General features: G+C 39.7%; 1 long non-coding RNA gene across 1 annotated transcript; it reads left to right on the top strand.

The window, feature by feature from the left end:
- The first annotated feature begins 40 nt into the window (after positions 1-40).
- Positions 41-23,187, top strand: LOC107310484 (uncharacterized). The gene is made up of 4 exons (XR_004306288.2): positions 41-114; positions 10,405-10,713; positions 11,878-11,962; positions 18,166-23,187. It is a non-coding gene; the product is annotated as an uncharacterized LOC107310484 (long non-coding RNA).
- Positions 23,188-27,684: the final 4,497 nt, after the last annotated feature.

Raw genomic sequence — 27,684 nt, 5'->3', positions numbered from 1 at the left:
GCTGAGGGAGCTGGGATTGTTCTGTCATAGAAGAGGAGGCTCCAGGGAGACCTTATTGCTCTCAGCTCCCAGAAAGGAGGTTGTGGTGAGGTGGACATCAGGCTCTTCTCCCAGGTAACAGCAATAGGATGAGAGGTGGTGGCCTCAAATTGTGCCAGGGCAGATTCAGGTTGGATATTAGGAATAAAATTTTCTCCAAAAGAGTGGTCAGGTGCCAGAACAGGCTGTTGAAAGAGGTGGTGGAGTCACCATACCTGGAGATGTTCTAGAAATGCGTAGATGTGGTACAAAGCAGCATGGTTTAGTGGGAAAATATTGGTAAGTGGATACTGGGCTGGATGAACCTGGAGGTCTTTCCCAACCTTAATGATTCTATGCTTGAGAAACAGATAAGTGCAATGTTAAAAATGTTAGATACTGTGTATTATTTCTGTGTCAGGGTGGAGGCCGGTCACAAGCGGTGTCCCTCAGGTCAGGGTGGATAGTTATAGGACAAGGGGGAATGGTTTTAAACTAAGACAGGGGAGGTATAGGTTAGATATTAGGAGGAAGTTTTTCACTCAGAGGGTGGTGACACACTGGAACAGGTTGCCCAAGGAGGCTGTGGATGCCCCATCCCTGGAGGCATTCAAAGCTAGGCTGGATGTGGCTCTGGGCAGCCTGGTCTGGCAGTTGGTTGGCCCTGCATATGGGCGGGGGGGTTGAAACTAGGTGATCATTATGGTCCTTTCCTACTCAGGCCGTTCTATGATTCTATGATTATTTTTATTATACATCCATTGTTAATAAATGCAGGTTTTTTTTAGAAGTCCAAATTTATTCAGGCAAGGGACAGGCAGAGTTTACTGAATTTACAAATCCTCATTATGTCCTTACCATGTCTCCCCTTAAAATTTACTGAATCTTAATTCCAAGAGGTAAATTAAATACCAGCATAATTACATGCAAATTTTCAGCCAGCCACTGTGTACCCTGGCAGTGAATGCATACTTTCATGAGTAGAGAGGCTACCTGTTTTCAGTCTAAATTTAGAGAGGTGATGTATTTCTCTCACAAAGTGTGGATTGATTTCTTCTCAAGAAGCAGAAAGCTGGTTCTCAGGAATAAATATCTATCACTTTCCACTATTACTAATTTTCAAGGGTACTACTGCTGTTTTCATGGCATTAAGGAGGATATGACCTCTGCTGATCTCTATGGTCCTCTTTGAAGTGCATTGGTGGCCAGTTATTACTGTTTATGTGTATTTACACAGCTTGAGGGCTAAAGGAAAAGTAGGTCCTTTTAGTGCTAGGTGCTGTACAAATAGATCTGAAGGGTGGTCCAGAGGATGAGTCTGTAGTCCAGGAATGGCATCAGAATGCAGTGCTCTGCAAGGTTCCTAAAAAGAGAAAACTAATAATATTATTTTAACAGTACATGCATATTTACTTCAGTTGTTTACAAACTAACTTTAGTAACTATGACGGAAATGTTTCAAAGAGAAAAAGTTTATGTAGATGCCCTGCCATGAAGGAAAACCTATGTAAGTTGGTTGCCAGATTTCTTTTTTCTTCCAATTTCTTTTCCTCCTTCACCTCTGCAGGAGTCGCATTGCTTCCACAGAAGAATGGCCATACCCGAAGTGAAACACTGATTCTGTTTAACAGTTTGGCCATCATACATACTATACACAAACAAGAAGTTAGTAAGAGAAGGCAATTAAAAGTACCCAAAAAAAGACAGAAAAGAATTAATCTTAGAGTCACATGGATTGGAAACAGGACCCCCTTTTTTTTTTTTCTGCTGATGCTGACTGGTTTGCAAAATTACACTTTTCCAGCAATTTGTCTACGCTATTTACAAAAGCCTCAAATTTTCAGAACTTTTGACTCTCCAGAAACCCTAAATCTTCCCTAGAGCTGTACAACTTTCAGACTGTCATTGCACCTCATTCAATAATGTCTAACTAAAATCCAGTAATTTCATTCGAAAAAATCCTAGAGAACTTTTCGTCTCCTGCCAGAGAGAGATCCTTCACCCCAGGCACAACTTGATGAGATTAGGAGCCACTGACACAAGGTGAGACTGAATGGTGTGTCCACCCAGAATCACTCCAGTCACTGATGCAGTGTAAGGGATAAGGTCTCCTGGACTCATCACAGAGCAGGATGGTCCTGCATCCCATCCCAGCCTTGCTAGAGCACTCATTTCCCTGAGAGATGGGTTTGTATGGAAAGCATTCTTAAGTTATAGAACCATAGAATGATTTGAGTTGAAAGAGACCTTTGAGATAGTTTAGTTCCAACCCTCTGCTATAGGCAGGTACACCTTCCTCTAGACCAGGTTGCTCAAAGCCCCATCCAGCCTGGCCTTGAATGCCTCCCAAGCAGGGGCATCCACAGCCTCACTGGGCAACCTGTTCCAGTGTCTCAGCACCTTCACAGTAAAAAATTTCTTTCTCATATGTAGAATAAATCTACCCTCTTTCGGTTTAAAGCCATTAAGTTTGTGATCTTCATCTTTGGATGTGTAAATGCTTTTAGAAAGTGCCCAGGTTTCTTAGTGCCCCTGTACTCATCCCAGCCATGATCAGCAGGGAGAGAAACACAGATAAAAGGCAGTGAATCCCATCCAGAGCAGATGTCTACATTATCATGGGGTGTATAGCCTTCAGAAAAGTCTGTGGCTCACTCTAGAGAGGCTGAAAAGCAACATATTCAGGTGGCTGGACACAGCTGAGATGACTCCATCTCAACTCTACACTGTTAAAACAGTGATAACCTTTCTCTATCTGGCATACAGGATGTGAAAAAAAAACACCCTACATACAATGAGGTACTTCAACACTTAAAAAATAGCTGCTGTTTTGTGACTGTGCCTACTCAGAGTAAGAGACATGCCGGTAACAGTCCAAGAAACAGATCAGCAGCCAGTGCAGCTGCCACAGAAGCACTTTTTACTACGCTGCTGCTCACTGCACTGTGCATGGGGCCTGACAAAACATGGGATTTTTAAGTGCTTCAGCCCTGTTATAATTATCATCCCTCCGGGGTTGGTTTGCATTATGCTCCGAGACAGTCATCATGACCTGGTTGGTTGTCGCAGGATCTCACCTGGGTCATCATACAGGGGCCCCAGGCTGGCAGCCTCTCAAACGCAGCTGTCCGCCACAAAATGGGATTCATTAAGTGAGCTGTCCAAGTGGTCTGGAACGCATTAAGGTAAAAGGAAACAACTCCATACAGTGAATTTTCATTCACTGAATTGTGTCACAGTGCTTATCAGGTATTTGTGTAAGCTGGCTCTGCAGTAATATCAAGCTGATAACAATTTGCAGCTCCATTAACTGCTGTTAGACGGCAGAAAAAGCAATCATGCTGCAAAAAGGCAGCCACACAGGAACAAGGTTTGAAAAAGCCATTTACATGCTAAGTGAATTGCTTTTGCAGATATGTGTAATGATGGTAGCATTTTCCCAACCAGATAAATTGTCTGCTCTGGATATTAGAGGTTTCTTTTTACTCGTTCAGCATTTGTGATCTGTATGTCCAGTAAAGGGCAGAGAAACAGTGCTCTCCTACAAATTTCAAGGAGGCAGCTTACCACCACTTATATTTTTTAAGTCTTTTTGTTGGTTGCTGTAACTACTCCTTTGTGTCTTAAAATATTAAAATATTGCAAGCAGTCCCTACTTCAAAGGGTTTAAAATTCAAGTGCATGTATAATGTAGTCAAAGACTACATATGTCAGTGAGATGGAGATGGAAAGAGTAAGTTCATAGGGACTTCAGGAGAAATGTCTCAGCCAAGTTGTTCTGGCTCATATCACAGATGATGAAGTGTTGGAATTAAAATAAGCACCCTATGATAAAACTGTGTTAAAATCACTTCTTGGAGACCCAATAATAAAACACAGTCTAAAAGGTGAAGCTGGATGTGGGATTATAAATGGGCTTCAGACAAAGACATTGCAGTGGGTCAGATAATTTTGCATGGGAATGTGCCTGTTTTAAAGACATTTCTGGTCAGACCCTGACAGAAAGATCCATTTGCCTGAGCAGGGTGATCAGTAGTCATATGGTTAGGAAAGGAACCTTTACTCAACAGAAGGTAAACTTCGGTTTGGTTTCAAATCTTAGGCTGGGGTAGCTTGATCTCACAAGCAGGATGATGTGGTCATCAGTTCTTGAAGAGTCTGAGGGATCTTTCTTAAAGGGAATGAGAATTCTCCGGAAGGTTCCAAGCGCAGTGAAAAGGTTTCTTTCACTTATTATGCAGGACTTGGACTGTCACTGTCTGCACTCCAGAAAGGACGGGAAGTGACAAAGGATGCTAAATTGCCTTTAGTAGATGGGTGGGTGAAATGTTATAGAACACTGAAACAAGGTAACTGGCAAGGAAGGCTAATATGAAGATGAAGGAATATGCTGTAAACAGACTGCTGTCAAGGGAGATTTTAACAAGTTCATTTCAACAAATTGAAAAGGAGCAATGCTGAATGCTTGACGCTGATTCTTTTCACTTGACTTTCATGGATATTTGCATTTCCTTATATCCATACTTTTTTGTGCAGAGGCAACAGCACAACGTTGCAGTCCTACACTGCTTAATTCAGAGCTCTTAGGTCTTGAAGGTTGTCCCTCCTTTTCACAAGATGTCAGATTTTTTTCTCTTAGCTTCAAGCATCTAGTCTAAGCTAATTTTCCAGGTTCCTTCAAAATCAGTGTAGAGATAGACATTGCCTGGAGGTGACTTATCCTGCTGTGAGACAGGTACTTAACATCATATAGATGAAGGCCAGCTGCTTGCTTAGCTGTTAACAGATATTTGTGGCTTCTTTTCATTCTGATTGTCACCTTACTGGTCTTGATAAACCATAAGGGCTTTTGAGCAGCCAAGCTGAGCTAAGATATAAAGCACCAGTGTTTGTCTATGTCAGTCATGAATGCTTAACACAGAACACAAGGGCAGTGTAGGGATATATCTCCCCAGTGTATTCACCAAATTCCACAATTGAATGGCTCATGAACTTTCGGAGCCAAAGATGGAATCTCTGTGCTGAGTAGATTGCCATGATTTTTTTCTGCCATAAGTTTGGTTAGTCACCATTTGAACTCTCACAATTAGCGCAACTGTAACATCACACTTTTTGGTGAAATGCTTCCTTTTTATTATTGATGCTGTATTGAATAGACTTCTATATGTTACATCTGATATCCTTTACTGATTGTGTTAAGAGAGATCATTTCATACTGCCGTTTTGCATATATCTGATAATTTTATATACTTCTTGGAGGAGTTTCCAGGCTGGTGAAACTTTGCTTCTTCTACAACACAGTATCTTTTTTTTTTTTTTTTACTATTTCTGATGAACTTTTATATTTAAGATACCTGTATCTATAAAAAATATCTTTTTATCCTGTGGAAGAGAAGGAAGAAATGAGAAACTATGTGATGTATTTGAGATGAGGGCACATCATGTGTTTGTAGAGGAATAATTATGTCTGTTTTGTTCCATGTTTCATACTAAAAAACCCTACATTTTATTTTCTGATTTGTCTGCTGTTGTGAGTACATAAAACTGACTGTGACAACTCCAGATTCTCTTTTTTTTTTCATGGTAGTAGTAGTTCTGGGTATGTAAATACAGTACTCATTTTCTCTTGAGTGTCACTTTATAGTGACTTTAAATGGAGTTTCATCTGTCATTTCATCATCCAGAAATGTAGTAGTGTGAGATAATTCTGTTACTCTTTCTAGCTGTTCTTATCAGAAAACTGTCACATCATCTCCTTTTTAGATCTTTACTTAATATATTGAACACAATTCATCCTAACATAAGCCCTATCCACAGCAAGTAACACAAAGCTTTTGATTAACTGTAAGTGATGCACATAAACGTGGACTTGCATTTGCATCAGAAATATGTCAGCAAATTTCCACACCACTGAAAGGCCTTAAAGCAATCACATTTCCATCCATGCAGTTAGCATTGCCTTGGAAGTCTCCTGTATAGCCCATAAAATGATAGATTTAATTCTAGACACAAAAACATTTCTGTCAGATAGAATTAAAGAAAAAAAAAAAAAAAAGTTAATGTGGACCCGAGAGAAATTTCTCTTGCCGTAAGAATAGTACTGCTGTATGACTATGGTCTGAATAGTTTCAAACTTCATATTTCTGGCACCCTGTCTAATCTATCATAGATTCCTCATAGTTGATCCTATGGTAATTCTAGATACGCTGTTTAGAGTCAGTAGGTATTTTCCTGGTTTAGCATTTATGATTTAACAACATTTAGTCAGCTCTGTATATATCCTCATGCATTTTTACAGTACTACCCCCCTAACAGGTAAAATGGATTTGGAAATTATTCTTGCTATAAGAGGCAAAACCTACGTTAAGCGTTATTAACTTTAATGGTCCTAATAAAATTTAACATGGATAGAGAAAAGATCAATGCCCGTCCTGCCACCAGGTCTTATCAAGAAGACATGGAGATAGACAATTCAGTCCAGTCAGACAATTAATTCATTTGTTAACCCCAAATAGGCTGGTACACACAAAAGGGACAAAGCATAATGTAACCAAACAACTCACCAATTGAAAATAAAATACCCAAGTGAAGTTCTAAGGATATTACGATTGCAACAAAGATACTACTAAGGAACTGGTTGAGATCCTTCCACCAGAATGTCCGTATTTAGAGCAAGACAGAACTGCAAACTCAAATTTATTCAAATAGCTTCTCAGTTATACTATTATCTATAAATAATCTGGTATCTCAGATCTGTGATCCGCCATTCACCAAATGTAAGCCATCATTTTGATGATAGTGTCAATGTTATGAAGAGTTTAATCTCTGCTAACAATTTGAATACAAGATTAAAATGCTTTCTACTAATGTTTTATCTAAATTAATTATAATGATATTACTGTAACTGCAAAATCTGATTCTAAAGATTAGCCATCCACACAAATCTCAAAATGTTGACCACTTCAGTTGTCCTACGGTTTCAAAATTTCCTTCTCCTTACAGTGAAAAAGAGCAGAAGTCACCGTGAACTAAAAAAGAGTTACTGACTTCATTACATGGACAATGAGCCACATTAGGCCTTTGAAATCAAGCTGAGTAGCAGACCACTGAGTGGTAGCATGCTGTTCTATGCTATTTTATCTCCATGTTTTAAAAGACGGTTATGTTCTGCCAAGGACACAGAAGGCTTGCTCACAGTCTCTTAATTAATACAAGTTATTGCAAAAGAGCAGGAAGTCCACTATGCTCTGTATCTGATATGCTTAAAGAAAGGTGGACAATTAAGGGTAAATATTAAACAAAGCTTTCTCTCGGTAAGGATAAATGAACACTGGAACAAGCTATCCAGGGAGACTGTAGGCTTTCCACAACTGTCATCACAGGACAGACAACATTTGCCAGCAATGTTTTAGGCTGACCTGCTGATGCCATTAAGGAAGAGGAGGAAACCAGGCAAGTCCTCATGATACCTTACAGATCTGTCCATTCCTTTGGATTTTTTTTTAACACAACAAAATGAACTCTTTGCCAGCTGCTGAGCCTTTCTTTCAGTCTCTTTCCCTTTTCTATGGGTAAGCATCTTATCTGTTTCTCTCCACTTCTATGGTTCCAACAGAATTCAGTAAAATAATTTGTTGTGTTTCAGGATATTTGCTTCTGACATTTGTGCAAAGGACCATTAGAGCTCAATCAACCACACTTATTTAATAACTAACAGTAACAAATCCTGCCAAATAATGTTCTTTAAGTGCTTTTTTCCCTTCTGATGGAAGCAGGACACCCAAAAAAGCAGAAGTTAGAGGCACTCACTACTCCTATCAGAGGGAGAGAGATTATTTGAAAGAAGGAATATGCCTATCTGCAAAGGAAAGATAAACTTTGACGGATATCCTGAGCATTTACCTACCCCAAGAGAGAGCTTTCCCAAGCTCTGTAGTTTACTAAATCTGTGCAAACCTTCCAGCATTCACCCCCCCTCCATCTCAGACTGCAGAAGTGCGAGTAAAGCAGCCAGCACCTGACTGTTTTCCATGGTGAGTTAATTGAGGAGGAAAGGGCTCATTAGGGTTCACTTTCTGAACTCACATTCATGTGGAGAGTTTCCAAGTGACTCCTTACAAGAGGCCAGGCTCTGACAGCAATTACAGTATGAATTCTGAGTAAATGCTAAGGAAGATTTTTGATGTGCCACAAAATTGGGAAACCGAGATAAAACACGCTAGCAGAGAGGCCTGCAGGGAAACAGATGTGGGAACCAAGAGGTAGTCTGCAGTATTTTCTCTGATTCATGATGTGTACATGTACATATACACACACAAATATATAAATAATATATAAATGTATTTAGGCATGTATATGTATACAAACATTCATTTATGTAAATACATGCATAAGAACACAGATCTACCTGTTCATATATGAATGTATATACATATTTTATACATATATATTTATGCACTTACATATTATATATGCACATATACATTATATTTGCATATATACTAAATATAGATGTGTATAACTCTTGAAGATACGTATAACTGTTGAAGATGTTTACATTTAATACTTCATTCAGAAAATAATTCAGTTATCTTGCATGATACTGATTCCTTTTATTTGTATACATAGACACAGCACACAGGGTGTGCTGTCCTTCACCGTCCACATCTGTAAACATGTAGACCTAATTCTAGACATTATTCATCATGCTCAAGAGATGCAGAGTCAGAAATGATTGATGATGGCATCGGCATGGGTTCTTACATACACACACTTGCTCTACCTTTTCCACACATTATCATAGTGGAAGAGATATGGCTGGACATTGTGTAGGAGCCTATCAGAACAAGTGGGATGCAGTTACAGCCTTCAGCCCTCTGGAGATTCGTGGCAGAGGTGGAGCCCATATGAAGCCCAGGGCTTGTTTCCATGAATCACAGAAACCAAAGATTGCTTCAGTTTGACCACAATACAGCTGAGCTTCAGCTGCTGCTCTGAAACTGTTGCGGGAAAAGGTGAAGTTCTTTGAATCCTGTGTCTGCCTGGACACATCACCTGACCCAGGGCATTAGGAGTGATTTTGTGGTATTTGTGACCTTCCACCACAGACCAGAGCTCTGCTCTGACGGTAACTAGTTTATCCCTACGTTTTTATATAGCTTAATCCCAAGAATAGAGAGACCCAAGAGAGTTGTACATAAACCATAAAGTCTGGGACTCAGGAAAGCATGTTTTGTAGTCTGGATGTAAGTTTTCAGTTGTTAGTACTTATGCTGTCAGTTTTAAAGTACAGACCATTAATGATGATTTGTGATCTGTATGCTTGCAAGTGAATACATTCGTTTAGGAGGTACTAGCACAATTTGCACAAAGTTTATAATATATTTTACATGCTGTTTATTTACAATAATATAAAACTAATGTAGAATATAAAAGTTACAAAATGATTCCCATAAATTGCACTCAGGGCTTCCTGGAGTGTATTCATAATGCACTATCCAGATGTATGCTGCAGTGATGTCATAGACAGGTTGCGACTTTAATAAGGCACGTATATTACAGAGGACGGCTAAATGTGGGGTTTTGCAGAAAACAAATGAAAGAAAAAAAACCCAGAAGTCAAGAGAAACAAACTTGCCTTAAGCTAGGTGCACTGCAGTGATCCAGTGATCAATATCCCAGTGAAAACATTCCCTGCAGTAAACATAACTTTGATTCATACCAATAGTAGAACCAACACTGTCAATGCCAAGACAAGGATGAAAGGGATCCCTTCAGCCTTCCAGAAACTGAAAACAGTCTGGTTGTATTCGACCCACTAATTTTTGTCTGTTTCCACGGTTACAAGAAGATAACAAACACCCACTCTATCGGCTCATTTTTGGCAGAAGGGAATATCTTAACAGCATTCCCCTCCACAGAGTAGAGGAATTAGGAAGCAAAATCCAGACACTACAAGAGGCCCCATCTCACTTCACACAAAAGTGCACTGGGAGGTGGGGACATGCTTTCAGAGTGCATTTATCTCAGGCATGGTTGTGTTTCATGAAGAGACAGTGTGTGTACAGAAGCTTGCAACCAAAGATTAGGAGATAACTGCCAAAGTGCTTAAAGACATAACCGCTCTGTTGGTTGTACGTAGGAGGAGGATTCAGAGACACCCTCTCAAATGGGAGAGGAAGGGTAGCAAGGCTAATGCTCAAGTAAACAAGAGAGCTGCTTTTGCTTACTGTTTTCATGGGAACCAAAATTAGGTTGCTATGCAACTTCTACCTACTGTCAAGAGGCCATGCTTTAAACCCTTAAATTACTGTCAGGCTGAGGATGTGGCCCACACCCTTATCTCTACACTTTCCCCATTTATCACTATTGACTTTTTCTGTGCAGGTTTCCAGGGAGCTTGGCTGTATTCAAAAGAGACAAACTAGCCTTTGTACATATGGGAAGATTTCTGTGTCAAACGTACAAGAGCAACGTGTTCCGGTCCTCCCCTGTTCAGGTCGTCTGTCTGTCTAAGATGAAGAGCCCCCGATGCCATGAATACTGTCTTCATCTTATGAGGTTCCCGAGAAAGACAACACTGGACCACCATGTTTCCCTAGTTCTAAGGGGGAGATTCTGCAAGAACTAACAGAAGTCCATTGAAAGCCTTTATGCTGTACAAACAACCAAAACACACACACAGATTCCCTGCAGGTACATAGGCATAATTTTTCAATTTACTCTTCAATTTAAATAAGTATTGGAATAATCCAAAATTATTCAGGAGAAAGTGGGATGTTGTGTGAAAAAAAATAATTAAAGGGAAGATTAAGGTATTTTAAGCACTGTGCTGAATTGAATATTAGAACATCTAAATTTGCAGGCATAGTAGCTGCTGGATGCAAGGAAATCACAAAATTCAGGTCTGCCTCTACAAGGAGACTCGTGTCATTTTCAAACTGGTAGAGAAGTTTCAGTCTTACTTCTTGGAACCAAAAGACCAATTGCAACAATTGCTCTGGAAGTTGTGTCACCCTTTGACTTACTCAGACTCAAGAAGAGGCCAGTCCCTGAGCTCTAACAACATTTTAGAATATGGCTTTTCTGCAAACTATTTTCCATAAAAGAAAGAGTGCCATTATTCCTGGAACTCAGTTCAGGAAATGGTACCTACACTGAACCTCTTCTGTACCAACAAGATATTCCCAAATGCCTTAGTGAACTGTGTTATTTTTTTATTATTATTATTTCAGATTTTGCTTCAGGCATAGCACAGTCAGATTGGGTGAGTTCTTTTGGCATCCCCAGAGCTCTGTTTCTGACACATGTCAGACTTGCGAAAAGTAAGAAGAAAATCAAGAATTGTCCACTTCATCCCAATAGGACAGAATTAATGGACAGCAACCTGCATTCTGACCTTTTAATGAGTCCTTGATTTGGCAGTCTTAATAATACAAGTATTTTTTCTTGTTCTTAATGTGTTGAAGAGATATTTCACGTGATCTCCTGGAGAATATTACTAAGGAAATATCCTAAAAAATAATTGTGCAGAATCACATCAACACTTCCATGAAATATCAGCTGTGTTGGCACAACTGGCTCCACACGACAGCTCTTTATTCTTTTCTTTTTTCTTCTTCTTTTATTTATTTTTTTATTTATTTAATGTACAGAATGCCTTCATTTTTGCTCTCGGAAATACAACACTGAACATTCAACAAGACACTGTGGTTTACTAGCCAAATCTATCCAATTGTCAGGGAAAGAAATAGAGTAAGACTTTGCAGAATTAAGTCTGGCTGAAGTTTCTTTAACTTCACATTGGTGTGAATTATTGCTTCCTGTTACTCAGAATAATCTTTTACTGTATTTCTTCAGCCTGGCCATTGCTAGGAATAATGCTGCCAAAAGACACAGTCCAAGCTCTATTACAATCTCAAGTCATGAAACAAGAAGGCAACATGTAAGTAGTGCAAAATTGAACCATGGCATTTTTATGATGCTTTTGTATATCTTTCTTGCTTGCTTTGTCTGTCTCCTTTCTGTGTGTAAGTGTATATATACATTTACGCAGAAATATATATATTCCTATGTTTATTTTATACATTCATGTATATGCACACATGAATCATTTTGCCCTTCATATATCTCTTTACTTTGTGTTTGTGTCTGTTGTAAAGCAATCAATGAAGAAATTAATAGCAACAATATCTGACTGCCTATTCCATGCTTGGAACATTTAAATCACAGACTTCGTGTATTTGAACAAATATATGAACATTTTTTGCATGCAATAGGCATGCAATGGATACTAGGACATACCAGCGTATTAAATAGTTTGATAGTTTGACCAAGGAGCTACCAAGTCAAAAACCAGTGAATATGAGTATCCTCACTGGACCAATCATGTTCCATTGCAGGAAAAACGCAACATTATCTTAGTATCTTTTTTAAAGCCTTTTGGCAAGGAGTTCCAGAGGAAGACTCCAGTTAAAAAACTAAGTGTAGGAAAGAAAATATTTCAGGACCTCTGCTTCTAAGGCTGCTGTTGCCCACTTGCTATAAGGCCCTTGTGTAAATATTGGGGTGGACCTTCCAGAAGTACCTCTGGTGGACATTTAAGTTACTATGAAGCTGTGTAGGAGAATGCAAGGAGAGGTGACAGTTTTGAAAAGTGACATACAACAGCCAAAGAACAGAGACAGCAATATCAATTATTTATGTATCATACTGTGGATGCCCAAATTTATTAAGTTTATCTTGGTTAACTTCGTGGAAAGTTTATAAGTGAGAGAAGAAGCAGGGTATTGGCCTCCAAATTCTAAGCACTCACAAAAGATCCTTTACATACATTTATGAAGTCAGGTGGGAAAAGCAGGCTGGCAGCTCCCTTTATTGCAAAGTTTTGGAGTATTAGACAGTTCCTCTCTTACAGACCTCTTAATAGAAGACCAAGCTCAGCTGTGCCACAGGTGAAGAAACTGCCAATTTCCCACAGTGTGGAGCAGACAGACTGCATTAGGCAGCATTGAACAGAAGAGACTGAGTGTTATGCATGCCTGGACTGGTATCCAAGCTTCACCTCTCTAATTAAGCCCTAAAAGTTAAAGTACACACAGTGTCCTGTGCAGAGAGTCTAAGCAGCTTCCAAATTGGGTCTGGTTCACAGCCCTTCTGGTTTGGACAGTCAGAACTGCATGTGTCCACCCAGTCACCCCAAACTCTGTCAACGGGGTGGCAGTCCACTGCCAATGATGATGTGCTGTTCCCCATCCCTTTCCTCATGCTTCTACCCCATTACATAGCAGGGAGGAGTATGGTGCCAGGAAAAGAGAACAAGAGCAGGAGGCTGATCCTGAGGTCTGTTCATCCAGGCAGTACCAAGATTATCATTTTAGAGAGTCCCACTTTGCTGCCAATATTCAAGGCCATGCACGAGGGAGCAGAGCAGCATAGACAGGAGGGCCACTGTAAGAATGAAGAGTGCTCTTAAAAAGCAGTGAGAAAAGCTTGCAAAAAGCCAAAGTGAGAAGAGACAAACACGAGACACTGTCTAATTTTATTCCAGACTCTGAGTAGCAACTTCTTCCCCCTCCTCTCAATTCTAGCAAGTTATTTATATAGGCAGCATGTTAACACTTCTCATTTTCCCATTTGTTATAGAGGCATTAAAGCACTGAGTACAATAACTGCAAGAATTTCCATTTGAATTGGCTTAAACCATATTTTCTTTCTTCCCCAGTTCTGCCAGCTCTTTTTAGCCCATGTAATCATGAGTGTAATGACATTAGATCTATGGCATTATGTTCTAAGTTGGGGCTGTGCTGCACAGTTAAAGTATACCCTTCAAAAGTTGCAAAGAATTATTCCATTTGCTTTTCAAACCTTGGTCCATTTGTATTTTCTATGTCAGTCTTCACATACGAGTTTCAAAGCCTAATAGGAAGGGAGCAGATATAAACACAGTGAGAATGATATTTTCTTGAACTATTGCCCAACTCAATATGGATTTCAACAGCATTCCTCTGGAACTGGCACTTTATTCAAGTAGTCTCTGGAGAGACATCTGACTGCCTGCACTTGGATGATACAGAGTAGTGAGGGATGCCTCTATGGAGGAGAATTTCTCTTCCAGTCTCCAAAGATGGGGATAATAAATTCACCCCTCTAAAAGCTGAACATTCATTGTAAACGGCTCAGATATAAAAAAATTGAAACATCACCAGTGAAACACTAGGTTTCCCTATCCTTCCTTTCTTATTTCTTTTTTGTATAATCATATTTTCTAATCAAGAGCTACAGCAAATACTATAGTTGTTGTAGAGTAGCACTCAGAGAGTATATCTGGAAAGGGAAACTGTTTGGTACTACTGTCTATCATTTGTCCAACTCAGTGGACTCTTGAGTTTATTTTATTCATCTAGTTGTTGCTGCAAGACAAACAGAAGGCGATTATGAGAGAAAGCAACTACCTGTCTGGCATGAAGTCTCATAGTTGCATAACATGAGTAAATACAGGTGGTCTACCATGATCGCTACAGACTCAGAGATGCCTGAAATCCACATCAGATTTTCCTCGAACCCCATGCCTTCGACGTTTACTGACAGTGTTTAGTCCAGTTGATCCAGTTTGGTGAGGCACTGGCACAACTGCCCAGAGAAGCTATGAATGCCCCATTCCTGGTGGTGTTCAAGACCAGGTTTGATGGGGCCCTGGGCAGCCTGGTCTGGTGGGTGGCAATCCTGCCCATAGCAGGGAGTTGGAACTGGGTGGTTTGTATGGTCCCTTTCAATCCGAGTCATTCTATGATTGTATGATCCATATAGCTCACTGTTCAGGAGGTGCTGTGGAGCACATCCTTTCTGACAGTTCAGTTGGTGGCTAGGACTACATTGCTCTGATGTCAGTAATATGATTGTAACAGCATCCCTGGCTCCTAATGACACTTTTGGGGGCATTTAACAGTGAATGTTACTGCATGAACACATACATGTCATCCCAGATAGCAGTCCCTACATCTGAGGCCAATACTTGGTATGTCCGTGTTGCAAAGCATCTGACTGCACATCTGTTTTGGACTCAAGTCACAGTGGAGTAGCGGAAGAATTGATCTCAAAGTGTCTGCAGTAGTGTGATACAGTAGGGTGAGGTGTCCTTGTAGAAGCTCAGGGGAGCAGAGAACAAAGCCTATGGGGGAATGATGGAGGTTTGCACAGTGCAAAGGGATCCAAGGTGTGACCTCCAGAATACATAAAAATACATTAAAAATCCCCTCCAGAACCACACCAACATTTTGATTTGTTCACTGGAAAAGGAACCTCAGGAGTGAACTAACATTTCAGCAGGGGACCAGGTGTAAACTAGGCAGATATGTTATCTGATAGCATAAACACACTTTCTACATCTGCTTCTGAGCAGTAGTGAAGCAAAACAGATTCAAAGGCTGAATCAACAGACCAGAAACTCTTAGATCTAAATTCAGTCGGATGTTTGAACTTAAAGTTTTCAAGCAGTTTATTTAAGTCCTTGTTCACAGACCACACAAACAAGCTGGAAAATCTGGTACACTTAAAAAATGGGTTTTACCCACTTACTGCTCCTCTGGCTATGTGGGGCTGTTCCTTCGCCATCTGTTCACAGGAGTAATTCATTGATATTACCTTACCCTGGCTGTACATTCAGAACCAGCTAAATAAATACCAACACTGTCATTAGGCAATGGTGGAAGGAAAAACAAACAGATTAAAAAATTCTGTTTATTCATGCCTTTGAATCCCATCTTTAAACAGATGTTCAGCATGCCAAGCAACTACTGATACATACAGACCTACATATCTATGAATAAAGATGTATGTCAGCTACTCTTCATGAAATTAAAACACAACCCAGCAAATTAATGAACATCACGTAACCAATCCACAGAATCTGTATTTGCTGGATTTGCTGTATCTAAAATGTTCAAATATTCATGCTTCAAATAACAAGATTGCGCTGCCATCAATATGAATAACATTTCAATACGACTTAGTAATTAATGCACTTTATCTGGTCTCCTCAGTGATACAGAACCAAACATTGGGGAAAGGAGTATGCTGACACAAAAGGGATGAAATTTCAAGTTTTTGAACCATATGATTTCTCAGAGATCTCTGTTCAGAAGTTCTCAAGGAAGTTCCTGTCCATCACGACTAGATCTCAGAGTTGCAGCTTAGCATATATTTTTCAAAGCAGATGGTTGTTCTTACGGCAGAGGACCTTCACACAGATGCAAAGCAAAAACAAACCAGTTGCTGGAGCACGGAGGGTTTCCTTGATTTGAAAAGCATCCCTAGAAAGCCTACAGATCGTATAACAGCCTCTGTGGCACCTTTTTTCAGATGTCAAAATGAGAGCCAGGGAGTGACCACAGGTATACACCCAGCGTATTCAGTTGCAAGTGTTGGAACAAGTCCTGATGGCAAAGGGCTGCAGGCAACTCACACAGATCCAGCACCTCAAAACTGCCAAAAACTGGATCAGTATTGCAGCTGCTTCAGGCTGGCAAGCGTTGCAACTGGCTTCCTCATACTTTCAGTTCTCAACAAATCTCAGAGGTCACCAGAAAACAGCAGAAAGGCCAATTTCCTAATCTTCATGTAGCAATCCTGCATTTTGGCACACAAATAACTCCTCGGTAGCATGTGCTGTCAGCTGCATCTCAAGGACTTCACAGGCTTATTGAAACCCTTTATGATCTCTCAGTTCCCACCATAGTCCTAAAATGCTGGCAAACAACAGCTGTATCAGTCTTAACAGGGACCACAATGATCAGGGATGACAAGTCCCATATTAAATAGCCCCCAGTCTCAGGTTCTTTGTGTTCCCAGCCCAAAATAGGACCTAGCTCTACCCCTAAACCCATTTGATCTATGGGGTCTAAAAAAACCCTAAACCTGAGGGTACCATTAGTGGGAAAAAGCAAAACCTAAGCAACAAAATTGACATTTACAACAGAATTATTTCTCCCTGTAAGCGCTTCTAACATTTTTAGCTATTCAGAAATGCATGTGTGCATCGCCAGTGTGTCTTAGAGCTTTACATGCCCAGTACATCCTTTCTGGGATACTATATTTTGTTAATCCTTTGTCAAAATGCAAAAAAGCATGACCAAGTAAAAAGCCTTCTGTGCTCTCAAGAGCATGAATGATAGAAATTGGAGTGCTTAACACTGTCACCAAAGCAAGTGGGGGTGGTAATGGATGGAAACATGTAGCTAGTATCTGTAAGCTGGCATAAACAAAGCTAGAGACAGAGTGCTAGGTGATACGGAGACTGAGGATCAGTGGTGACCTGCCAGGCTGCCTCCTCTGCTGTGTCACAAGGGGCCAGCTCTGACCGGAACCAAGTGGTGACATGAGATAACACCATCCTGTAAAGACAAAACCTGCGCTGAAGACTGACAGCATGGAACAAAGGTCATGGAAACTCTTAACTCATGTTCTACAAGGAGATATTTTGTCTCATGTTCAATATCCTCAATATTTTCCCAAAGCACAGGGAACTCTACTTTTTTTTTCATCTTGTTAGTCTATTTATGAATGGTCTTAGCTCCTGCTCAAGTAGCAATAATCTGCTGCTCAGATCATCTGAACACAGCACAACGTGTGTGCGTCTATGCTATGTTTGATCTTCTGTGAATAGAAAACGCAATTATGTAAAGAAAGGTGGATCTATGTAGACTTAGCTGTTATCTGTGGGCTGGGTACACGCTGGGCGCAATGGAAAAACTGAGCAAAAACATGCTAAAAATGAGGCTATTGACTGATCAGCACATACCAAGTGGAATTTGGCAGACTACTTAGATCTCCATCTTTACTTTTCGTTATTAATAACAGATTGTTATAGCATTAATAGCTGGGGTATAAGGACTTAATCTGTTAACTGTAGCTCATGTGTACCAAGATGGGCTCCGTACAGAAGACTATGCAGTCTAATCTTTTTTGCAGATGGGGTAATTCTGTTCTCAGTGAGCACTTTGTAAAATAATACTTCTCACTTTTGGTGAAGCGTAGATGGGGCACTGAGGGACATAGGGGGCATCATGGTGTTGGGTTGATGGTTAGACTAGCTCATCTTAGTGGTCTTTTTCAATCTTAATGATTCTATGATTCTATAATTCTGTGAAGGGAGATGAGGATTGTGAAGGTCATCATGGAACCATGGACAAATCAAGGATTCCTGCCTGTGCTGATAATCTAATGTGAATCTTCATGATGTGAACATCCTCTTTTCCCCCCTGGGAAGTGTTAAGTGACACCTTCCTCATTTGTCAGCACATCCAATTGTAAATTCATTATGGAAAGGAAAATCATGTCTCAAAGCTTGGCTTACTAGCAAAGGAAACTCACACTCTTCCAGTGAAGTACAGAAGCAATGGTTTAGCCCCTATTTAATCCTAGAGAAGAGAACTGCAGCTACTAAGCTAAATTTAAAGCTTTTGCAGCAATTGTAGTTAGTTAAAGGAGGTAGCCCAAGAAGCATGGCTGGAGGAAGAAAACCACAGCAACCTATGGGGAAGAGTTGGCAGCCAACAAGACTTCTCTGAGGTCCTTGAGGAGGCCACAAAGCAGCTAGAGTTACAGTTGGGTTGTAGTTTACTGGACCTGTGTAGAAGAGAGAAAAGTGTTTCTCCTCTACAGAGATTTATTTGCAGAAGAACTCAAAGGGAAGAAGATTATGGACACAGAACAGCATTCCCAGAACTGACTGCAGTCCTACAAACCCTGCCTTACCTAAAGCTATGCAGTAGTGTTGCATTAGATAAATCATTCTTTTCTCCACAGGTTTTGGTCCTGACAGGTTTATAAATAAGATGACCAAATTCACTTTGGTTTGAGATTAATTGGAGCACTTTCTGCACACAGCTAACCTAATTTCACAGAGTGGATTTAAAAAAAATAATAATAATAATAATAAAAAAAAGTGTTGCAGAAAAGCAAAAAATGGAGCCACTCTTTGCCCAGAGAATAAATAAATGCAACACTACAGTGTCCTTTTCAGAAGTGTAAGGTTTTTGCTTTTTCACTGAGTGAAAACAACTTTATTATAGCTCGAAACATCTATGTTTTTTTTTTTTATTTCTGTAGCTTCCACATCTATAAATATCCTCAAAATAAACAAAGTGGAAAAAGGAGAAGACCAAGTTGTTGTGGTTATGAAAGAGCTCTGTCACTTGCAATATAGAAATTTAAATGCACTTTGCGTAAAACTGGACTTTGCATCTGCTATAATCCTTGGAATCTGTTGATATCAATGATGCATTAGAGAGCATCCTTTTATAGATCCTGCAGATTGTTATGCCATATACAAAGAGTAAAATATTGGCTCTTTTGAAATGAATATGAAAATTCTCATTGCTTTCAGTGGAAAAGACTTTAACCTATTACCTCTTTAAGTTTATATTTGAGCTTATGCATTAGGCAAGCAATAAAGTAAACAGTAAATATTACTCTGGTGAGACATGTCAGAACAGAACAGGTCCTTATAGAGGAAGTAAACTCTGTGGTTTTAATATTACAACACCAGTTTCTCTGAACAGACTGTACACTCATGGAAGTGTATTCATACTTTAGTATGATAAAGTCTTCTTTATTGAAGATCAGACTGGAAAAAGAGCAAACATGCCTACTTTTTCTACAACCGATGCAGGAAAAGGAAGATGCAGGACAGATACAGAAGTTGCATATGAACTTCTGTCCTCCACATGTCCAGGTTCAGATGGTATGAGCTGCAACCCAAATGTGTCTCAGCAGGGCTAAGCAGAGGGAAAAGATCACCTCCCTTGACCTGCTGGCAATACTCTGCCTAAGGCAGCTTAGGAGGCTTTTAGCCAGCTTCATCACAGGGCAGTATTTCTGGATAAACTGACGATTTCCAGAGCCTCTTCTGCAAAGCAGCCTTCCTGCTGGTATGCCCCAGCTTGTCCTGGTTCCTGATGCTGTTTTTCCCCAGTGGCAGGACTTGGCATTTCCCTTTGCTGAACTCTTTTAGAGTCCAGTCAGTTCATTTCTCCAGCTTGCTGAGGTTCCTCTGAATGGCAAAACAGCCCTCTGGCAGATCAGCCTCTCCTTCTCATTTTGTATCATCTGAAAAACTGCTGAAAGTGTGCTTTTTCCCTTCACCAGGTCATTAATGAAGAGGTTAAAAAGTGCTGGCCCCAATCTCAATCCCTTGAATACAGCATTAGTGACTGTTTTCCAGCTGAATATAGTCTCACTGATCACAATCCTTTGATACTGGAATTTCAGCTACTTCTGTGCCTCATCATTGTGCAGCTCTCTACTTTGTACTGCTTCAATTTATCTATGAGGCTGTTATGGGAGATAACATTAAAGGTCAGCTTAACATCAATTTAAATACCCACTATCCTCCCCTTATTGACTGAGGAAAATTATCGTTACAGAAGGCTAGCAGATTAATTAACTCTGATTTTTCCTTTGGAAATCTCAACAGAATAATCTCAGTCATCTTCTTGTCCTTCATTTCTGTAAATGGTTTCTAGGATTATTTGCTCCATCACCTTCCTGTGGAAAGATATGAGGCTGACAAATCAACTGTTCTCCAGACCCTATTTTTTTAATGAATAATTGCAATGTGTTTGGAAAGTATCAGTTCCACAGCCCCATATGCTGTGTAACTATCTAAGAGGAAAAGAGATCTGTGTAATAAATCATATCATCTAGCCCAATTCTGTGGTTTGATGTTGGCCACTATTTTCTGTAGTACAGAGCCAAAGGTGAAGGATGATGAAACATGATTCATTTACATCATTTGTTGGCTTTCCCTTTGTGAAAGAAACATGAATGAACTTTTCACTTTCACATATCTATATATATATGTAAATAAAAGAATGAAGAGATCATGTCCACACTATGTAATACATACAAAATATTTATCAATTATCAGTTTAGATTTGAGTATTGTGCATATTTGTTCTCAAAGCTGTTTAATAATGGTGGACACTGAATTAGGACTTAAAGTTGCCTACTGCTTACTTAAAGTCCGTGTGACTCCACCATCACCTCATCTTAGCCAAAGGTATTCTCTCAAATCTTGCCCTAAAAAACATTTCAGATGAGAGTAAAATTACTTTTCCAGCAAGGATTTCAGAATCGAGATCTTAACTTTTTTTTTCCTAAGAAAAGCTTATTCACGTAAGCAAACCATGAGTGTGCCACCACAACATCGGTTTAACTGAAAACATCTTTTGCTAATGGGGCATGGTATTTCCTTGTTGCACCACATTAACTTCATTTCTTTGGATCAGGTAATTAAAGCTAATTGTCTCTTGAAAACAGCAAATGAATTACTCACACTGTTGCACTTTCTAAGATTATCACATCCAGCTGTTGCGTTTATTAAAAAAAAAAAAAAAAAATTAAAAATTTTAAAAAATATATTGCATGAAATTCACCAGACTATTTAAAGTCTCTTTATACTCTGTACATGCTGAATTATTTAGGAAAATGACAATTTGTAGTTAATATTTTATACAAATGGATGTAGGCAGGAAGGACCAAAACAATAACAGATTATATGTCCTCTGTCCTACACGCCCTTCTTTCAGCATGGGTATATTCAGGGCTGAAGAGAGTTGCCTGATACCCCCATCTTTCTGCTTCATGTCCGTGAAGGATGGGATACACCAGGGACATTTCAGCAGGGGATGTGATGCCAAATGCAGCAAGCTCTTGGCCACTAAAAATAACAGTGCAGCCCAAATACCAGAACATTCAGGTGATGGCTTTGTTCATATCTTGAAATTGGGTGAATTTTTGGAAAACAAACCTACCAACAATGTCTTTTTCCCTTCTCTCTCTAAAATTTATAAAGAATATTTAGGCTCATGTGACTGTTCAGAAGAACAAAAGTTTATGTCAGGGGGTGCATGTCTGTGCTGGTGAGCTCAGGGGAAGGGGAGCACTGCATGTACAAGTGCTCCTGCTAGCAATGAACTCAGCTCACACACTGTACGCCAGGGACACGTGCAGTCAACCCCTAAAGAAAAACATGCATGTATATTTGTATGTGTTCAAATAGTAGCTATAAACAATAAAGATAATGGAAAGAAATAAGCAAGTAAATAAAAATATATCATTTCTTGAATGTAGTTCAACATTGTCACTCAGAAGTCAGTAAGGCAGTAACTCCAATATGAAACAAAACTAAAAAATCTAGTTTTTGCCACACTTTGTTGAATAAAACACTGTGTAAATTTGGAAGGAAATCCAGTACAGTTGCCTAAATTTTTTCCTGCCGTGCCTTTGCCTTTCATTTTGAAGCCTACAGATGTTTGGCTCCACTCTGAGGACTGTTAGAGTAGCTTCAGTGTGTCAGCTCAGCTCCTACACTGGTAAGAGAAAATGAATAAAAACACTGGATAACAAAATGTTGGTTTGAGGTAAATTTCAGAGCAAGGGAAAGGGAAATTAGCATAGGAGTAATTACATCATTTTAATTAATCATCACAGCAGTAAAAAATATCTGGTTCAGATCTCACTTTCCTTCCTTTTTCTTCTCCATGACCTCAGCCTTTATCACATTGCCTTTATCTGTTGGTGCCCATAGTGACACGCAGACTTCCAGAAGACTTTGCAAAACACTAACCTCATTTAGTTGATGCAAATGCCCAGCATTGTTCTAGGGACGGGAACAGGCCTGCTGATGTAAAATTGCTCTGTTTATTTCAGGAAACTAATTGTCTCAATAAGCAACTTTCTTGTCCAGCCATTCTGCTCCTTGTTTTAGGATGTCAGTCAGTGTCAAAGAGTTGGCAATGGTGGGAAGATAAAGTCAGCTGATTGTCTCACCGAGCTGCATTGCCACTCCGCATGAGTATTAATGTTCACAGCCCAGACAAGTAACAAACAGAAACTAATTAACTTACAGATGCAGAAGTATTTAAAATCTCTCTCGGTTCTCTCAGCGACAAGCAAAAACCCCATCCATTCCCAGGCTGAGTTACAAGCCACTCATTCTAAAATGTAAGTTGACATATTCTTCTAGATCATAAAGCAGTCATTAGAAAACACACATTTCCAAAAGTCATTCACAGTCCCAGAAGGAAACACTGTGTTTACAGTCAACCTAAATTAAGGACAGTTCCGAACGCTCTCAATCAGACTCCACTGTCACACTAACAAATAAATTTCCTGAAAATCTTTAGATAATTTTTCCCTTTCTTTGGTATCTAAATGTGTGTCACTTCATTTCACTGACTCCAATAGGGAAGGGGAAGGGGAAGGGGAAGGGGAAGGGGAAGGGGAAGGGGAAGGGGAAGGGGAAGGGGAAGGGGAAGGGGAAGGGGAAGGGGAAAGGAAAGGGAGGAAGGGAGGAAGGGAGGAAGGGAGGAAGGGAAGAAGGGAAGAAGGGGAAGGGGAGGGGAAAGGGGAGGGAAAGGGAAAGGGAAAGGGAAAGGGAAAGGGAAAGGGAAAGGGAAAGGGAAAGGGAAAGGGAAAGGGAAAGGGAAAGGGAAAGGGAAAGGGAAAGGGAAAGGGAAAGGGGAAAGGGAAAAGGGTAAAGGGAAAAGGGAAAGGGAAAAGGGAAAGGGAAAAGGGAAAAGGGAAAAGAAGAGAAGAGAGAGAAGAGAAGAGAAGAGAAGAGAAGAGAAGAGAAGAGAAGAGAAGAGAAGAGAAGAGAAGAGAAGAGAAGAGAAGAGAAGAGAAGAGAAGAGAAGAGAAGAGAAGAGAAGAGAAGAGAAGAGAAGAGAAGAGAAGAGAAGAGAAGAGAAGAGAAGAGAAGAGAAAAAAGAAAAGAAAAGAAAAGAAAAGAAAAGAAAAGAAAAGAAAAGAAAAGAAAAGAAAAGAAAAGAAAAGAAAAGAAAAGAAAAGAAAAGAAAAGAAAAGAAAAGAAAAGAAAAGAAAAGAAAAGAAAAGAAAAGAAAAGAAAAGAAAAGAAAAGAAAAGAAAAGAAAAGAAAAGAAAAGAAAAGAAAAGAAAAGAAAAGAAAAGAAAAGAAAAGAAAAGAAAAGAAAAGAAAGAAAAGAAAAGAAAGAAAAGAAAAATAACAGTTTTATGAGTTCTTTCTTTCCTATATACATTTTCTATCAAGTGCATTGGTTATATACAACATCTGCTTCTGCACATAATAATCTTGTGTTTTTGCATGTCTTGTTGAGCATGAGCAGAGTGCTTAATTGCCCTCCCAGGACTTACATATGACATGATACTCTACATGTACATGAAACCTTATGCTATTATGCTCCGTTTATCTATTTTTCTAATGAAGTTTGTGCTTTTGGAGGATCTCAAGGAAGTTTAGAACATATATGCATACATATTGTGTTTATACATGTGTATTATAATACATATAAACATGTTTATATATACATGTAAGTATGTACAGATATATACACTTATACTTTTTTGTAGGCCTGATAATAAGTTTCTCTCTTTGACAATGACTTTGTGCCTTCACCAGTTCAAGTCAGTTGCTTGGCACTGCAAAGCCATTCACCATCTCAGTCCAATATATTCATGCCAGCAAAAATTCCAAAGTAGATATCTCTTCCTCTCCCCATTGTGGTGCCACCATAGTAGTAGAGCACATGTATTTATGAAGGTGCTAAGGGACATAAAATAACTCTTTTCGTAATATAAGTCGTGTATCCAGCAGGAGGCTTTTCTGGCAGAGTAACACTGCAACAGTAGCTGTAGCCAGCTGCTGAGTGGGAGCATCTGATGCCACAACATCTGCAGCAGTGCCGACTGCTTTCTGCCCATTACAAAGCACTCCAAAATCTCCTCAAAGAGGCCAGGGATTTCAGCAGTGCCAAATGCTAACAGTCTCCCACTGTGGCAGCAGTTGGAGCAATGAAACATGCAATTAAAGTGATCATTTCCTTAGAGCGGCACCAGCAACAGGAGGAAGAGTAAGGAAGAAGCTGGGACTTCCCCTTCCCCCCCCCCGGGTCTTCTGGGAGCCCTGGTGGGTTGGTAATTGTTTGAAGGCAGTGTTGAGAGCCTGGGAAAGAGCAATTGACATTACATGGGTTTTAAGTACATATCAGTGATATAAGAAGTGACATAAAGAATCTGGTTTTGGTTCTTCCATGTCCTTTGGAGTTCAACTTTATGTCCACTGAGGCCTGAGAGCCTGGGCAGTCATTTCATGTACCTGCACTCACAACAGATCCAATGTTTCTCTAATGAACAGTTTTGTGGAAAGGAAGACATTTAGTTGATTTTACTGTCTTTTTTCCTCCCCATGACATACTAATCCCTGGTACAAATCAGAAACTTTCCATAGCCTGAATATGGTCATCAAACAACAGAGTCAGTTTTGGGGCAAAGGACAGCAACTGCACAACCATCTACATCTCTGGGAAGAGAAGCAGATGATCAGAGAAAGACTGCATTGGAAACTATTCCAATTTCATTGCAGTCCAAATGACTGGAATGCACATGCAAGCAATTAGACAAATGACTAACTTGTCATTTGCTTGTGGAATTATCCACTGTGTGTAAATACACTTTATCCCTCTGTGTACCAACAGTGTTGATTCTTGGGATTTCGTGAACTAAATGGTCACGTAGCTCACTGCCTTTCAGCCTGGTCAGTTTATTTCAATGAGACTTTGGCAGTGATTTTATCAGCGTGACAACACACATGGGCTCCCTTTTTTCTCTACCACATGGTACACAAAAACAACTTCTTTCTTACACCTCAGCTGAAAGAAAGGCTGAGTGAGGAAAGGAAGTCTTCCTGCCTCTCATCATTTACACTGCTAAGCCAGAATAGACAATGACTTCCACTGCAGACTGCAGAGAAACAGAAAAGCAAGAATCTCATTTAGAAACTCATATTCTGCCCGTGCAACAGAGCAGACTTTGTTCAACTGCAGCATATTCTCTGCTATAGTAGATGGCATTTCTGGCATTGTATTCAATTAGTATAATGTATTTTCTATTTCAACAAAAATATTTAACAGAAGGTTAACAATTGAAGAAAACAGATCAGTCCCATAGGAAAATATGCTCTTAGAAAGTATTTTCAGATATTAGCATTATCAAAAGAGCAGGAAAATTAATTCCTTTACAAATATAAGCTTCTTAAATGCAGTCAAAAAGGATTTAGTGAATTCACCGAAAGCCTGAATAGACTCCATTGTTCAGAGTTAATTTAAACCATCCTGTGCAGTTTCAGTAATTTAAATACCACTCGCATACAAGTCAGAGAAGATCTGCTTTTTTGTCCCTGAGTCATATGAGAATCAGGAAACAGTTTAGGTTAGAAAGCATGCTTCACAATTTCCAGAATATCAACATATATTCCCATCTCCAATCAGCAAAGAAGCATCAAGTGCATACTTTTCTTCATTCTTTGGATCTGTTCGCTCTCTGAAACTGCTGCTGGGAACACATTACTGCAAGATAGAAATGCAGAAAAATTCATTCTGTGTTTATGTAGGCCCTGGTCCTGCTAAGAGCATTTTGTGGGAAATGTCCCACACTTACATGGAGTCCTTCTGACTCCAGCATTCCTCACTTGGGCTCTGGGACCTGCTGCATGGAATTTTCTGCAGAATTGGAAGCATGTAGCTGTCATTAAATGCCTTTCTTAAATATGTGGCTGCCTCAAAAAATGCTGTCTGCCTCAAAATAACATAAAATAAATAAAAAATAAAAGTTTCTTTCAAAGTAAGCATTTAAATCCATGCTCAGCTATATTCACAATTTCAAGTGGCATCTGAAGGCATGATAGTTTTCTAAGCTGGAGGTGCAGAAGAGATGAGACAACTTCAGGTCCAAGTGATCTTGAAAATTTGTTGAGAACTGTTCCTTCTTACAGTAGCCTTTGGTTTTGTTCTCATGGCTGAGAAATGGAAATCAATTTGAGCATTATGCTGCAATGAAGTGACGAATCAGACTTCCAAGCCACTGTGACCCATCATTCCCCACAAAAGATTCCTATATTCCTGATACAGTAAGTGATTAAAGACCCTATTTTTCATAGACTACATACACTGCTTCCTTAGGAAAATATTCATTAAGATCCATTAAAGAAGTCATTGGCAGAAAGCAGAAATGACAGACTGGCTTGCATGGAATCTGGGTAAAGGAGTAGCTGTTGGAGGAAGGGGAAGTTTGGAGAAAATACCTGTGCATATGGCAACAAAGGCCATCCTGAATCCAACACTTCAGCAGGTGCACATCATTGTAGCTTCAGTTCTGAGGCAGAGTAGCAAATTGAAGAAATACGGGGAAAGTCATAGATCAAAGAGCAGAATTTTGGAAGAGTAAAGCTTATCAAAATGAAGGCATTTGTCACAATATGTGGCAGCGTTATTGAGCAATTTGTGTGAACATGTTATGCTTCAGAAGGAGTTTAGGATGTAGTTGTATAGGACTGTAGGCTATGTAAAGTCAGCTCACAGCATTTGATAGCATGGTTCCACCGCAGAAGGGAAAAGTGCTCAGAAAGATACTGGGTTAGGGGAATCAGTCATAATGTTTAGAATAGAAGGAGTCCCTCTGCTCACAGTTATTAGGTGAGTGGCACAAATTGTTCTAAAGTGCCATACAGTAGTCATCCACAAGAGTCTACAAGTGACCACATTTTATGGAGCTTCTCCAGGCAGGAGGGGAAGATATACCAGTAGGAATCTTTCCAGGACAAGGCTTTACAGACATAACAATTTAATATTT

This window comes from Coturnix japonica, chromosome 2 (genome assembly GCF_054131305.1).
Source record: "Coturnix japonica strain WE chromosome 2, WE-NBRP24, whole genome shotgun sequence".
NCBI classification, from domain to species: Eukaryota; Metazoa; Chordata; class Aves; order Galliformes; family Phasianidae; genus Coturnix; species Coturnix japonica.
This window is presented reverse-complemented; position numbering and strand designations above follow the sequence as displayed.